Genomic DNA, 17,543 nt, shown 5'->3' with positions numbered 1-17,543 from the left:
GCTCAGATGGTTGGGAGTCTGCCTTCGGCTCGGGTCCTGATCCTGGGGTCATGGGATCGAGCCCCACATTGGGCTCCTGGCTCAGTGGGGAGCCTGCTTCTCCCTCTCCCTCTGCCTATCCCCCTGCTTATGCTCTTTCTTTCTCTCTCTCTCTGTGTCTCAAATGAATCATTAAAAAAAAATCTTTAAAAAAATCTGCAGGTGGGTACAACGCACTCCCTGTTTTTTTGAAACGCCCCTCCCCCCAAAGGCTTGTCATTCTCATGATAGCCTACACTTGGCCTTTAGCAGGATATTTTAATTTTTAGTTATATCTTCCTACTTTCTTGCCACTTTTTGTGGCATTTGTTCCAATGATCAAATGCTCAGATTCTGTTTTTCTCTGCAGGTACCTACCTTTCTCTAAATTTCTATGTAATTTTTTACTCTATGACTTCACTTCTATGGTTAATAAAGTCACTAATTTGCAGTTGTCAGGCCCGTTTCTTCTCTTAAGGATGTAGTGATGATGTTTCTAGCTTTCTGTCTGAGCTTCATTGTCTTTGTTATTGTTTGTTTCTCTGTTTTTCATTTTTTTCTTTTGCATTGTTTGAATATTTTTAGTATTCCATTTTAATGTTCTTTTAAATTTTTTGGTATGTTCTGTTGTTGTTGCTGTAGGGATTACAATAAACATACCTAGTAATCACCTAACAGTTTATATAGATGTAATGTTTTACCACTTCAAGTAAAACAAAAGCCATACTTTTTTAAATGGTTTTTTTAATAGTTGCCATGTGTTTTACATTTATGTATTTTGAAAGCCCATCAGACTGTGTTATGATTTCTGCTTTTCAGAGTCCTATATAAAGAACCTAAGAGGAGAAAAATGAGCTTTTATATTTTCTCAGTCATTTACCAGTTCTGGTCTTCCTTCATTTCTAAAGATGTTAGCTTCCCCTGGGTATCCATTCACCTTCAGAGTGAAGAACTCTTTTTTTTTTTTTTAAAGATTTTATTTATTTATTTGAGAGAGAGAATGAGAGATAGAGAGCACGAGAGGGAAGAGGGTCAGAGGGAGAAGCAGACTCCCCGCTGAGCAGGGAGCCCGATGTGGGACTCGATCCCGGGACTCCAGGATCATGACCTGAGCCAAAGGCAGTCGCCCAACTAACTGAGCCACCCAGGCGCCCGAGAGTGAAGAACTCTATTATTTCATCTCAACTCCTTTTAAAATGAATTCTCTTCATTTTCTTTCATCTAAGAATGGGTTCATTTCACCTTCATTCCTGAAGGACTTTTTTGCTGGATAAAATGCTAGAAGTTTTTTCTTCTTTTAGCACTTTTTTTTTTAAATTTTTTAACTTTTTTTTTAAAAATATTTTATTATTTATTTGACATAGAGAGAGAGAGAGACAGAGTGAGCACAAGCAGTGGGAGTGGCAGGCAGAGGCAGAGGGAGAAGCAGGCTCCCCACAGAGAAGGGGGAGCCCGATGCGGGACTCGATCCCGGGACTCCAGGATCATGACCTGAGCCGAAGGCAGTGGCTTAACCAACTGAGCCACCCAGGCGCCCTAAATTTTTTAACTTTTTAAAGATTTATTTAGAGAGAGAGTGCAGGGAGGGGCACAGGCAGAGGGAGAGAGAGAATCTCCAGCAGACTCCCCACTGAGTCTGGAGCCTGACCTGGGACTCCATCTTGCAACCCTGAGACCATGATCTGAGCCGAAATCAAAAGTCAGACACTTAACTGACTGAACCACCAAGGTGCCCCTCTTCTTTTAGCACTCTATAAAGATGTTTTTCTACCATTTCTGTTCCCCGTGGTTTCTGATGAGAAGTTTGCGGTAGTTTGAGTCATTGATAATCTATCTGAACTGTGTTGCTTTTTGTAGCTGCTTTCAAATTTTTTTATTTTCGGTTTTTAGCAGTTTGCTGAAAGTGATATTTCTGGGTGTTTTTCTTTCAGTTTGTCTTGTTTGGATTTGCTGAGGTAGTTCAATATGTGGATTTATCTTTCATCAGTTAGGGAAGTTTTCCAGTAATATTCCTATAAACTTTTTTTTTTTCTCCTCGTACTCTGATGACTTGTATACTAGACATTTTAATATTGCTTCATAAGTTCAGAGACTGTTTTGTTTCAAACTTTTTGTTGTTCTGTTGCTTAGATTGGGTAATTTTTATTGATCTGTCTTCAAATTTATTGACTCTTGTCTCCATTCTGCTATTGAGGTCTCAAGTGAATTTTTTTTTTTAAATTTATTTATTTATTTTAGGGGTGCCTGGGTGGCTCAGTTGGTTAAGCGACTGCCATTGGCTCAGGTTATGATCCCAGGGTCCTGGGATCGAGCCCTGTGTCGGGCTCCTTGCTCAGTGGGAAGCCTGCTTCTCCCTCTCCCTCTGCCTGCCACACCCCTGCTTGTGCGCTTGTGTTTTCTCTCTTTCTCTCTCTCTGTCTGTCAAATAATCAGTCTTTAAAAAAAATAAAGATTTATTTATTCGAGAAAGAGCTTGAGTGCTCAAGTTGAGGAGAGGGGCAGAGGGAGAGAATCTTCAAGCAGACTCCCTGCTGAGCATGCAGCCAACGTGGGGGCTCAATCCCAGGACCCATGAGATCATGACCTGAGCTGAAACCAAGAGTTCAGATGCTCAGCCAACTCTAAGCCATCCAGTTGCCCCCTCAAGTGAATTTTTTTTTAATCATAGATATTTTATTTTTAGTTAAGAATTTCAATTTGGTTCTTTTTAAGTGTTACTGAGATAAAATATCATATAATAAATGTATTCCTTTTTTTGTACACAGTTCATTTATTCATTTAGTAAATTTGTATAGTGTGCAGCTGTTACCACAATCCAGTTATAAGGCATTGCATTATTTCCAAAATTCCCTCAAGCTCATTTATAGTCAGTCCTATTCCCATCCTCAGTCCTGTGTTACTACTGACCTCTACATAAAATTTAGCCGTTCTTTGATACTTCATATAAATGAAATTTAGAATATTCATGATACTGAATTTGACCTCCTTCACTTACTACAATTTTTTTGAGGTTTATCCTTGTGGTAGCATGTATTTGTATATATATATTTTTTAGAGCTGAATATTACTCAGTATTATAGATATACCACATTTTTGTTTCATAGTTCAGCACTTGACAGAAATTTGACTTATATTCCTTTTATTTCCTTTGGCTATTATTAATAAATGTTGCTATGAAAATTGATGTACCTGTCCTTGTATGATTTCCATTTTTCTTGAATGGAATAGTTGGGTCATAGGGTAAATACTTACTTAGCACTTAAAGAAACTGCCAAATTGTTTTCTAAAGTGGCTATACTATTTTATGTTACCACCTGCAATATATGAGGGTTAACATTTGTCTGCATCTTCATCATTTGTTATTATCTGTCTTTTTGATTATAGCCAGTTTAGTTAGTGTGAAGTGATATTTCGTTATGGCTTTATTTTACATTTCCTTAATTAAGCTCTAATGAGATTGGGCATTTTTTCATTTGCTTATTGCTCATTCATATAATTTTGGTGGAATATCTTTTAAAGCTTTTCTCCATTTCTAATTTTTTCTTACTGCATTATAGGAGTTCTTTATATATACACATAATGTATTTTGAACACAAGTCCCTTATCAAAAATAATGATTTACAAATATTTTCTTAACTATGTAACTTGTCTTTTCATTTTCTATAGTGTCTATCTGAAACACTTTCTTTATTTTGATGAGGTCCAGTTTATCAGTTATTTTCTATATCTACTCTTTCATCAGTTTTATATTATCTTGATTATTGTAGCTTTAAAAGTAAGTTTTAAAATCTGGTAACAAAAGACCTACTACATTGTTTTTCAAAAGTGTTTTGGGTATTCTGTAAGCCTTGCACTTGTGATCAGCTTGCCATTTTTTTCCTTTAAGATTTTATTTATTTGAGAGAGAGAACATGAGTAGGGGGAGGGGCAAAGGGAGAGGGAGAAGCAGACTCTCCTGCTGAGCAGGGAGCCCGATGCGGGGCTTAATCCCAGGATCCTGGGATCATGACCTGAGCTGAAGGCAGATGCCCAACTGACTGAGCCACCCAGGTGCCCCCCATTTTCTTTTTAATACAAAAAAAGCCTGCTGGGATTTCCGTATGGATTTTATTGACTTTATAGATCAGTTTGGTGGGTGTTGTCTGTATAATAATACTGCTTTTTCCAAGCAGTGTTTTGTAGTGTTTAATATGTAAATTGTTTTTTCTTTTGTGAAATTTATCCTTAAATGTTTTATTCTTTTTGATGCTATTCAGAATGGAGTTCTCTTAATTCCATTTTTGGATATTTTATTGCTAGTAAAGAAATACAATTGATTTTAGGACTTTTAATTTTTTTATTTAATTTTTTTATTCGAATATAGTTGACCCACAATGTTACATTAGTTTCAGGTGTACAGCAAAGTGGTTGAACAACTCTAAACATTATGTTGTGCTCACTACCAAGTATAGGTGCCATCTGCCACCATACAATGCTATTACAATGTCATTGACTGTATTCCTTTATTTTTTATTTTTTTATTTTTATTTAATTTTTATTTGAATTCAAGTTAGTTAACATGCAGTGCAGTATTGGTTTCAGGAGTAGAATTCACTGATTCATCACTTAAGTACACCACCCAGTGCTCATCATAACAAGTGCCCTTCTTGATACCCATCACTCATCCAGCCCCTCCCCCATCCACCTCCTTCCATTACTCTTCAGTTTGTTCTCTGTTGTTAAGAGACTCTTAGGGAAAAAAAAAAAAAAGAGACTCTTAGGGTTTGTTTCCATTTATTTTTCCCCCTCCTATATGTTCATCTGTTTTGTTTCTTAAATTCCACATGAGTAAAATCATATGGTATTTATCTTTCCCTGACTTATTTCGCTTAGCATAATACACTCTAGCTCCATCCACATTGTCGCAAATGGTAACCTTTCATACTTTTTGATGGCTGAATAATATTCCATCGTATATATACATCACATCTTCTCTATCCATTCATCAGCCAGTTGACATCTGGGCTCTTTCCATAGTTTTGCTGTTGTTGATAATGCTGTAAACATCGGGGTGCATGTACCCCTTCGAATCAGTATTTTTGTATCCTTTGGGTAAATACCTAGTAGCGCAATTTCTGGATTGTAGGGTAGTTCTATTTTTTTTCTTAAAGACTTTATTTATTTGAAAGAATGAGTGAGAGAGAGCAGAAGCCCACGGGGAGAGGGAGAGGGAGAAGCAGACTCCCCGCTGAGCAGGGAGCCCGATGTGGGCTTGATCCCAGGACCTTAGGATCATGACCAGAGCTGAAGGCAGAAGCTTAACTGACTGAGCCACCCAGGTGCCTGGGTAGTTCTATTTTTAACTTTTTGAGGAACCTCCATACTGGTTTCCAGAGTGGCCGCACCAGTTTGCTTTCCTGCCAACAGTGCACGAGGGTTCCCGTTTCTCTGAATCCTCACGAACACCTATTGCTTTGTGTGAGCCACTCTGACAGGTGCGAGGTGGTTTGTCATCGTGGTTTTGATTTGTACTTACCTGATGATGAGTAATGTTCAGCATCTTTTCATGTGTCTGTTAGCCATCTGGATGTCTTCTTTGGAAAGGTCCTATTCATGTCTTCTGCCCATTTCTTAACTGGATTATTTGTTTTTTGGGTGTTGAGCTTAATAAGTTCTTTATGTATTTTGCATATTAACCCTTTATCAGACATGTCATTTGCAAATATCTTCTCCCATTCTGTAGGCTGCCTTTTAGTTTTCTTTATTGTTTCCGTCATTGACTATATTCCCTCTGCTCTGCCTTTTATTCTCATGACTTTTCATTCCATAACTAGAAGCCTGTTACCTCCCACTTCCCTTCACCCATTTTGCCCATCCCCTCATTCCCTATGGCACTCCCCACCCTTATGGCAACCATCAGTTTGTTTTCTATATTTATAGGTCTGATTCTGTTTTTTGTTTATTCATTTGTTTTTCAGATTCCACATATGAGTGAAATCATACGGTATTTGTCTTTCTCAGTCTGACTTATTTTACCTAGCACAATACCCTTTAGGTCCATCCATATTGTTGCAGATGGCAAGATCTCAGTCTTTTTTTTATGGCTGATTAATATTCCATTATATATATATATATATATTTATCCTTTATGCATTCATCTATTGGTGGACACTTGAATTCCTTCCATATCTTGGCTATTGTAAAAATTGCTGCAATAAACATAGGGATGCACACATCTTTTTGAATTAGTGTTTTCATTTTCTTTGGGTAAATACCCAGTAGTGGGATTATTGGATCATATGGTATTTCTATATTCAAATTTTTGGGGAACCTCCATACTATTTTCTTCAGCGGCTGTACCAGTTGACATTCCCACCAGTATACAGGAGGCTTCCTTTTTCTCCACATCCTTTTTTGTCTTTTTGATTTTAGCCATTCTAACAGGTGTTGAGTTTGATAAGTTCTTTATAGATCTTGGATACTAGCCCTTTATCTGATAAGACATTTACAGATATCTTCTCCCATTCTGTAGGTTGTCTTTTGGTTTTGCCACCTGTTTCCTTTGCTGTGCAAAAGCTTTTTATCTTGGTGAAGTCCCAGTAGTTCATTTTTGCTTTTGTTTCCCTTGCCTTTGGAGACATGTCTAGCAAGAAGTTACTTTGGCCAAGGTTGAAGAGGTTGCTGCCTGTGTTCTCCTCTAGGATTTTGTTGAATTCCTGTCTCACAGTTAGGTTTGTTTTTTGTTTTTAAAGATTTTATTTATTTGACAGATAGATTGAGAGAGAGCACAAGTAGGCAGAGTGGCAGGCAGAGGGAGAGGGAGAAGCGGGCTCTCCGCTGAACAGGGAGCCGGACATGGGGCTCGATCATAGAACCCCAGGATCATGACCTGAGCCAAAGACACCCGCTTAACTGACTGAGCCACCCAGGCGCCCCTCACAGTTAGGGTTTTCATCCATTTTGAGTTTATTTTTGTATATGGTGTAAGAAAATGGTCTAGTTTCATTCTTCTACATGTGGCTGTCCAATTTTCCAACACCATTTGTTGAAGAGACTGACAAAGATTATATTTTTAATTAAAGTTTAAAAAAAAATCTCTAAATTAGGGGCACCTGTGTGGCTCAAGTCAGTTAAGTGTCTGCCTTTGGCTCAGGTCATGATCTCAGGGTCCTGAGATCGAGCCCCACACTGGGCTCCCTGCTCAGTGGGAAGTATGCCTCTCCCTCTCCCTCAGCTGCTCCCCCTGCTTGTGCTCCCTTGCTTGCGCGCTCTCTCTCAAATAAATAAAATCTTAAAAAAAAAATCTCTAGGGGCACCTCGATGGCTCAGTCGGTTAAGTGTCTGCCTTCGGCTTGGGTCATGGTCCCAGGGTTCTGGGATTGAGTTCCACGTCAGGCTCCTTGCTTGGTGGGGAGTCTGCTTCTCCCTCTGCCTGTGGCTCCCTCTGCTTGTGCTCACTCTCTCAAATAAATAAATAAAAATCTTAAAAAAAAATCTCTAAATTATTAATTCCCCAAAGAAGTGTAACCCAAAAGTCACACAAACAGAATGTTTAAAACATGTAAAGAAATACAAAATGCAGGAGACAGTCAAAATATCGTAATGTGGTAGACATAAATCCAAACGTATCTATAATTAGAGTAAATGTAAATGATCAAGCAAACCTCAGAGCCTGTCAGATTTGATTTAAAAAATCATAACCCAACTATATGCTATCTACAAGATACCTTCTTTCAATATCCTAACATAGATATGTTAAGGTAAAAGATTAGAACTTGATAATAGCATGTAAACACCAATCAAAAAAAGGTTGGGGGAAGGTTCCAAGATGGTGACACGGGGTAATGCTGAACTCACCTCCTTCACAGACACTAAATCTGTACTTAGATATAGAATAATTCCCCCTGAAAAAGAACTGAGGGGGCGCCTGGGTGGCTCAGTCGTTAAGTGTCTGCCTTTGGCTCTGGTCATGATCCCAGGGTCCTGGGATTGAGCCCCACATCAGGCTCCCTGCTCAGCGGGAGGCCTGCTTCTCCCTCTGCCTGCCGCTCCCCCTGCTTGTGTTCCTGCTTTAGCTGTCTCTCTCTGTCAAATAAATAAATAAAATTTAAAAAAAAAAACAACTGAGGGCTTCTGCACAACAAAGGATAGAGACAACATAGAGAATAGTTGAAGAGACACAGTAATGTTGAGAAACCCACCCCTGATGCTTAACAACCGCAGTAGAGAAGTATAGTACTGAGGGACCAGGAGCAGATTTATCTGCCCTGGGCCACAGAAAAACTATATTTGAAAAAGGCAACTAGAATATAAGGGAACTAATCCTCCACCAAATGGTAGGTGGCTTGCTGGAATTCTCTTCAGGGTTGGAAGGGCTGGTGGAGCACTACTGTTTATATTTCCTTCCACTTTGGTAGTGCAGACAGTAGCAGGGTCTGGGCACCCTAAATGGCCTGCTGCCTCAGCAAGCCCCAGCCCCCTAGCCCAGTTTCATTCTTTTACATGTAGCTGTCCAGAATCTGGGCCACTTTCTTATACCATACACAAAAATAAACTCACAATGGCTTAAAGATCTAAATGTGAGCCCTGGAACCATAAAACTCCTAGAAGAAAACATAGGAAGTAATCTCTTAGACATCAGCATTGCAACATTTTTCTAGATGTCTTCTAAGGCAGGGGAAACAAAAGCAAAAATAAAGTATTGAAACTACACCAAAATAAAAAACTTGGGCACAGCAAAGGAAACCAGCCATGCAATAAAAAGGCAACCTACTAAATGATAGAAAATATTTCAAATGATACATCTGAGAAAGGGTTAATATCCAAAATATATAAAGAACTAAGTACCAACAAAACAGTCCATTATAAAATGGGCAGAGGATCTGAACAGATATTTTTCCAGAGAAGACATACAGATAAATGACACATGAGAATATGTTTGACATCACTAATCATAAGGGAAATGCAAATCAAAACCACAATGAGATACCACCTCACATCAGTCAGAATGGCTAATATAAAAAAGACAAGCGTTGATGAAGATGTGGAAAATAGGGAACCCTTGTGCATTGCTGATTAGAAATAAAGTGGTGCAGCCACTGTGGAAAACAGTATGGAGGCTCCTCAAAAAAATAGAAATACCGTATGATCCCGTAATCCCACCACTGAGTATTTACTAAAGTAAACAGAAACAAAAAGTTATATGCACCCCTGTTTTTATTGTAGCATTATTTACAACAGCCAAGTTATGGAAGCAACCCAAATGTCTCTCAATAGGTGGTGAATTGATAAAGATGTGGTATTTATATACAATGGAATATTAGCTGTAAAGAATGAGATCTTGCCATTTGTGACAACATGGATGGACTTATGGGTTATTATGCTAAGTAAAATAAGTCAGCCAAAGAAAGACAGTTAATATGATTCCATGTATATATGGAATCTAAAAAGGAAAACAAATGAAGAAAAACAAAAAAACCGCAAAGAATCATAAATACAGAGAACAAACTGGTGGTTGCCAGAAGGAAGGGGGTGGGGGGATAGGCGAAATATGCAAAGGGGATTAAAAGGTTACAGACTCCGAGTATAAAATAAAGTCACAGGGATGAAAAAAATATAGCATAGGAAATACAGTCAATGATATTGTAACATGATATGGTGACAGATGCTAACTACATTTATCATGTTGAGCATAGTGTAATGTATGAAATTGTTGAGTAACTGTTTTGTCCACCTCCAACTAATACAACATTGTATGTCAACTACACTTCAATTTAAAAAAAAAATTTAAGTGGCTATATCAGACAAAATTTACTTCAGGATAAAGGGTTATTACTAATGTTAAGGAGAGATGTTATTTCCTGATGATAAATGGACAGAGTGGACAATAATCATAGATGTACATGTACCTAATAAAAGTGATCCTGGATACATGAAGTAAAACTGGTGGGACTGAAGAAAAATACAGACAAATCTGTGGTTACACTGGAGAATCTATATTGCTAACAGTATTTGACAGACTAGAAAAAAATTACCAGCAATCGACCTAATTGGTATGTTAGAATAGTCTACTGAAAACAGTAGAATATATTCTTTTCACGTGCACATAGACCCTAGACAAGATAGACCCTATTTTGGGCTATAAACAGACATTAACAGATTTTAAATAGTTGACATAATGTGAGATATGTTCTGTGACCATAACAGATTTAAACAAGTGATATATATAACGAATATTTGGAGAATCTCTGAATATTCAAAAGCTAAACTACAGATTTCTAAAATCAGTACACAAAAGAAGCCTCACAGGAATGAAAGTCTGACATATCAAACTATTGTGACGCATCTAAAGCAGTACTTTAGTGGGAAACTTACAGCATTTAATGTTTATGTTAGTAAAAGTAAAAATGTCTTGAGCCATTAATCTAAGCTTCTACCTTAAGAAAATAGGAAAAGAGAGCAACTAAAACCCAGAGCAAACAAGGAAATGATAAAGAGCAGAGATCAATGAAATTGAAAACAAAAAAACTGAAAAAAATCACTTAAGCCAAAAGCTTCTTCCTTGTAGAGGTAATATTATTTTTATGTTTTATAAAGATTTTATTTATTTGCCAGAGAGAATACAAGCAGGGGGAGCGTCAGGCAGAGGGAGAAGCAGGCTAAATAAGGAGCCCCATGCGGGACTCGATCCCAGGACCTATGATCATAACCTGAGCCAAAGGCAGATACTTAAACTGACTGAGCCACCCAGGCATTGCTGACCCCCCCCTTTTTTTTTAAGTATCAGAAGCTACCAGAACTCACTTCACAGGAAATAAACATGACTATTTTTATCATTCTTAAGAAATTAAATTGAGGTACATATTTCTAACAAAATTTCCTAACCATAATTGTTTCATTGATGGATGCTTCTAAATATTTAAGGAAGACATAATAGCATTTTTTTTAAAGATTTTTTATTTATTTGACAGTGAGAGAGAGGGAGCACAAGCAGGGGGATGGGTGATTGAGAAGCAGGCTTCCCGCTGAGCAGGGAGCCTATGCAGGGCTTGAACTGGACCCTGGGATCATGACCTGAGCTGAAGGCAGATGCTTAATGACTGAGCCACCCAGGCACCCAGTAGTACAAGAGAAAGTTATATTCCAACTTCATTTCATGTGGCCAGCATTACCCTGATATCAAAACCACAGAAAGGTATCATAAATAAAGACTGTAGACTAATATTACTCATGAACATAGACATAAAAATTCTCTACTGAGTATTACCAAATTGTATCCAGCAATATATAATAAGGTTAATACACGACGGCATTTGGTCTGGTTCAGAACTGAAAGAGTAATTGAGTATTTGGAAGTCATTTATATAATTCATCATACCAGCAAACTGAAGAGGCAACATATCTCCATAGATGCAAAAAAGAAAAACATTTGACATTATTTAAACCCATTCCTTATAAAAATTGTTAGCAAATTTAGAAAATAAGGCAACTTTATTAATGTGATAAACAGAATCTCAAAAACTGATGATAATGTTATATTAATTATTAAAGATTGTTTTTTCTTTCTCAGAACAGGAAGTGGGCAGGTATTTCAGATTTCACTACTGCTATTCAGCTTAGCACTGGAAGTTCTACCCAGGACCGTAAGGTAGGAAAAAACAATGAAGAGCATGTATTTTGATATACTAGCCATGTATATTTAGAAATCAAAATTTAATTTACAGTATCACCCCCTCCCCCCCAAAAAACCCCATGAGATATGGGTAAGTCTTGTTTTGCAGAATATTGTGGGACTGTAAAAATGACTGCTAGCTGAAACCATGCAAATCAATATTTATTAATGGAAAAATAACAGTTCCATTACCTGAAAAATTTTTTGTCAAAATACAAAAAATTCTCTTACTGTTAATTATAAATGTATAGGGAAATGAGAATACTATTTAAAGTAATTTTCATATTACAATATGAAACATTAGAATCATTTAAAATTAAGAGTACTTTATTTCATTAAAAATTACCAAGTTTTAATAGCGCTTGCTTTCTTCCTGTTAAACTTATGATAAGGAGTATCTTACAGTTTGCTGAATTGGCCCTCTCCCTTTCTGAATTCAGATTTCCTTTCAACATTTCATCTATCTTGCTTTCAATGTCATGTATTTATGAAATTTTCTTTAGTATAAAATTTCTTTTTGCTGATGTCACTCCCTATTGGACATCTTCATTCTTTTCAGCACAATTATTATTCTCATTTATATTGATAAGTTCCTACAGGTGCTTATGTAGAGGTCTCATATTATGATAATGTAATCATTCCCATTGTCAGCCAGTTATGTTATAATTACATTTGCATTAAATTCAGATTTCCCATAAAGTAAGGAAGAGCATCAAAGAAATAAGTGAAGGTGAATAAAAACTTTTTTTTTATTCTTGATCCAACAGGTAAATAGTTTGCTAATATTAACAATAAATTTACATATATGTATATGTTTTTGACATATGCACATATGTATATGCTTACATATACTTACATATAAGTGAAATAAAGCAGTGATACAGGAGTGGAAGGGAGGAATTAGGATTATTTTGTTATTATGAGATACAGTACCCAGGAAATGATATGGTGGTGTTTGAAAACAGACTTAGATTAATTGTAAATGTAAAAGTATATTGCAAACTGTGACAGATGCTAAAAAATAGTTACAAAAGAAGTGTAACTGATATGCTAATAAAGGGGAGAAAACTGAATCGTCTAAAATACTCTGGGGCGCCTGGATGGCTCAGTTGGTTAAGTGAATGCCTTCGGCTCAGGTCATGATCCTGGAGTCCCGAGATTGAGTCCCACATCGGGCTCCCTGCTCAGCGGGGAGTCTGCTTCTCCCTCTGACCCTCTTCCCTCTCGTGCTCTCTATCTCTCATTCTCTCTCTCTCTCAAATAAATAAAATCTTTAAAAAAAAAAAATACTCCTTTAAAACCACAAAAAGCAGAAAATGATTAGAAGACAAAATAGAAACAGAGAAAAAGGGCAACAAATAGAAAAGAGGAACGAATATGGTAGATACTAAAGGAACATTTTCAACTTCAGTTGTCTGATAGTACACAATTTGCCAAAGCAATAAAAATAGACAATCTCATTAGGCCTATATCTATGAAAAAATTGAATCAATAATTAATAACCTTCCAAAACCAAAAGCACCAGTCCCAGGTGGCTTCCTGATAAATTCTTCTGAACTCTAAAGGACAGGAGGATACTGATACTCAACAATCTCAGAGGATAGAAGCTAAGAGAATTTATCCTAACTCATTTATGGGGTTAGCATTACCCTTCTGTGAAAACCAAAGTCATTACAAGAAAACTACAGACCAATATCTTTCATAAACATAGATGCAAAAATCCTCAACAAAATTAGCAAGTCAAGTATAACAATGTATGAAAATGATTACACATGGTAACTAAGTAGAATTTGGAATTGGTATGCAAGGTATTTCAATATTTGAAAATTAATGTAAACCCTCATATCAACAGACTAAAAAAAATGATCATAATAACACATGTAGAAAAGGCATTTAACAAAATCCAGCACCCATTTGTGATAAGAAATCTTGCAGTAAACTAGGATTAGAGGGGAACTACCTCAGCCTCATAAACATGATCTGTCTACAACCAACCTATAGCTAACATCATACTTAATGGTGAGAAACTAGCTTTCTCATTGAAATCAGGTAAAAGGTAAGGATGTTCCCTCTCACCACTTCTTTTCAACATTGTACTGGAAATTCTAGCTAAAGCAATAAGACAAAACATAGAAATTAAAGGAATACAAATTGGGAAGGAAAAATATAACTATCTTTGCAGATGACATGATTATGTAGAAAATCCAAATTCACACACACAAACTGGAACTAAAATGATTTTAGCATGGTTACAGGATACAAGGTTTTTGTCAATCGCTTTTCTATATACCAGCACTAAACAAGTGGAATTTGAAATTAAAAACACAGTGCCATTTACTTTGACATCTCCCAAAATGAAATACTTAAGTATAAATTTAACAAAATATATATCAGATTTATTTGAGGAAAATTTTTAAATTCTGATGATAGAACTCAACTAAATAAATGGAGAGAGATTCATGTTTATGGATAAGGAAGACTCAATATTTTCAAGAGTCTGTTCTTTCCTATTTGATTGATAGACTCAAGGTAATCCTAATCAAAATCCCAGGAACTTATTTTTGTGTATATCCGCAAACTACTTCTAAAGTTTGTATGCAGGGACAAAAGATCCTACATTTCCAACACGTTACTCTAGGAGAAGGACAGAGCTGGACTGATACTACTGTACATCACGACTTATTTTAAAGCTCCAGTAATCAAGAGACTGTGGTATTATCCAAAAATAGACAAATACATCAGTGAAATAGAATAGATAGCCAGAAATAGACCCAAATAAATATTACCAACAGATCTGTGACAAAGAAATAATGGCAATACAATGGAGCAAAAGTAGTCTTTCTAACAGTGCTGGAACAACGATATGCATAGGGAAGAAAAATGAATCTAGGCACAGACCTTAAAACAGTTTTTACAAAAATTAACTCAATGGTTCCCAAGCATTTTATAGTAAATTTAAAATGCAAATCTAAAGTTCTAGAAGATAATATAGGAGAAAACCTAGATGATCTTAGGTATGCCAGTAACTTTTTAGATAAAACAACAAAGGCATGGTCTTTGAAAGAAATAATTGGTAAGCTGGACTTTATTAAATTAAAAATTTCTACTTTGTGAACTACAATGTCAAGAGAATGAGAAGACAGGCCATAGATTGTGAGACAATATTTGCAGAAGACCTATTTGATAAAGGACTGTTAATCCAGAATATACAAAGAGTTCTTAAAACTCAACAATAAGAAAATAACCCAATTTTTTAAATGGGCCAAAGACCTTAACAGACACCTCACCAAAGAAAATATACAGATATGATGTAAACATAAGAAAAGGGAAATGTAAATTTAAACATCAATGAGATACCTCTACAGACCTATCGAAATGGCCAAATTCTGAAGCACTGACAATATCAAGCACTGTAAGAATGTGGAATATCAGTAACTCCTTCATTGCTGGTAGAGATTCAGAATGGTTCTTAAAAAAGCAAACATACTCTTACCATACAATCCAGCAATCCTGTTCTTTGGTATTTACCCAAAAAGTTGAGAACTTATGTCTACACAGTCTGCACATGAATGGTTATAGCAACTTTATTCATAATTGCCCAGATGGAAGTAACAAAGATGTCCGTTAGTAGGTGAATGGCTGAATAAGCTGTGGTATATCCAGACAAACATTATTCATTGCTAAAACCATGAAATATGAAGGCATGAAAAGACATGGAGGAGCTCTAAGTACGTATTATGAAGTGAAAGAAGCCAATCTGAAAAGGCTGCATAATAGTTCCAACTATATGAGGTGAATACTGTGGAGAAAATTGAAGGATCACTGGTTGTCAGGGGTTAGGGAGGAGTGCGATGAATATGTATAGCACAGAGGATTTGTAAGGCAATGAAAATACTCTATCTTAATGATAGATAATGTTACACATTTTATGTAGCCAAAGAATATACAACACTAAGAGTGAACCATACAGTAATCTGGGGATTTGGGGTGATTATATGGCAGTGTGGGTTTATCAGTTGTTAACAAAGGTACCATTCTGTTGGGATATGTTGATAATGGGGGAGGATATGTATGAGGACAGCATGTATATGAGAAATATCTGTACCTTCCCCTCAATTTTTCTGTGAACCCGCATCAACTCAGAAAAAAAAAATCTTATCTTTAAGAAGTGACAGGAGTAGTCAGTGAACATGATGTGCATTAGTTATTTACATAATTTTTGGAAAGAAGATAACAGGGAATCTTTTTACTTTACCCATTTACTCAGTTTCTACACCATTGTAACTGAAATTTGAGTGGTATTTTCAAACTTTATTTAAGGCATCGTAACAGAAATCTGTGACTATTAGAACTCCACAAAGAGAATACTATCTATAGGAAAGTAAAAATACAGTGAAAGATACACTGTGTATGTGTGCTGAAAAGTACAAAACACTGCCCAAATAACTGGAGCAACAGATTATTCATGAGTTGAAAACTCAATATTGTTTATTCTCCCAAATAGATTTATATGGATTTAATAATATCCTAATTAAGATTAGGTATTTTTCTAGATACTGACAAAATGATTCTAAAATTTATATGGAAAGTCATCATCATTGAAAGAGCCAAAATCTCAAAGTAGAACTGTTGAAGAAAACACAATTCAGGGACTCCTGGGTGGCTCAGTTGGTTAAGTGTCTGCCTTCACCTCAGGTCATGATCCCAGGATTCTGGGATCGAGCCCCACGTTGGGTTCCCTGCTCAGCGGGGAGTCTGCTTATCCTTCTCCCTCTCCCCCTCCCCCCTGCTTGTGCTCTCTCTCTCTCTCTAAAGTGAATAAAATCTTAAAAAAAATTCATAATTTCAAATCCTGTGTACAAATCTATGTCATGACATCAGTGTGTTTTTTGCCTAAGGATAAAGCCATCAATTAATGGAACAGAGAAGACAGTTTACAAGTTGACTTATACAAATATGGTCCATAGATACTTTTTACAGAGGTTTGAAGTTGATTTAATGAAAGAGTTGTCATTGCAACAAATGATGCTGGTACTGACTGGCTATATATAATACAAAGTCAACCTTGACAAAATTAACCTAGAAAAAATTAATGCACATTATAAAAAATTAGCTCAGTGTTGATCATATACTAAATGTAAAAGTAAATAAATCTGTGGTGCTTTTGCAGTAAAATAGAAACTCCATGGGTTAGGAAATGAATTCTTCAATAGGACACCAAAAGCATTCTCCATAAATGAGAAAAATAGGTAAATTTGACTTTATCAAAATGAAAACTATATTCTCAAGGGAAGGTGCTAAGAAAATGAAAAGCCACAGAGTAGGAGAGTATATTTGCAACACATTTATCTGATAAATACCTGTGTAGAATATATGAAATACTTTAAAACTCAACAGCATTAAAAGCTGCAGCCCACTTGTTATTTTAAAAAAGATTTATTTTAGAGAGAGAACGTGAGTGGGGGTGGGCAGAGGGAGAGAATCTCAAGCAGACTCCCTGCTGAGCGCAGAGCCAGACTTAGATTCGGGGCTTGATCTCAGGACCCTGAGATCATGACCTGAGCTGAAACCAAGAGTTGGACACTTAACCGACCGAGCCACCCAGGTGCCCCATTAGCCCACTTTTTAAAATACACATAAGTGCAGTAGATGCATATAAGGCACTTGGCAAAATCCAACTCCTGTTTGTGTTAAAAACATTTCACAGACTAGCAATAGAAGGTAATTTGCTCAACCAGTTAATGGATATTAAGGAATAACCTGCAGTTAAGAAACTTAATGTTAAATGTTCTGAGTACTTTCCTCTTGAGATCAGGAACAAGACACGAATTCTGCTCTCACTACTTTTTTTATACTAGAAATTCTATTTATGGCA

The 17,543-nt window shown here is 36.4% G+C and overlaps 1 long non-coding RNA gene across 4 annotated transcripts in view; it reads left to right on the top strand.

Moving 5' to 3' along the window:
- LOC113930623 overlaps nt 1-17,543 on the top strand; it is an 81,627-nt gene that overhangs the window by 48,977 nt on the left and 15,107 nt on the right. For 2 of the 4 annotated variants that reach the window (XR_003522556.2, XR_003522557.2), the window contains exon 7: nt 11,572-11,644. This is a non-coding gene — a long non-coding RNA (uncharacterized LOC113930623). Of the gene's footprint in view, nt 1-11,566; nt 11,645-17,543 lie in introns of all 4 variants that reach the window. The other 2 variants (XR_003522554.2, XR_003522555.2) reach the window with 1 other exon arrangement.

This window comes from Zalophus californianus, chromosome X (assembly GCF_009762305.2).
Source record: "Zalophus californianus isolate mZalCal1 chromosome X, mZalCal1.pri.v2, whole genome shotgun sequence".
Taxonomy (NCBI): domain Eukaryota; kingdom Metazoa; phylum Chordata; class Mammalia; order Carnivora; family Otariidae; genus Zalophus; species Zalophus californianus.
Note: the sequence above shows the minus strand (reverse complement) of the source record. Positions and strands in the feature narration are given on the sequence as shown.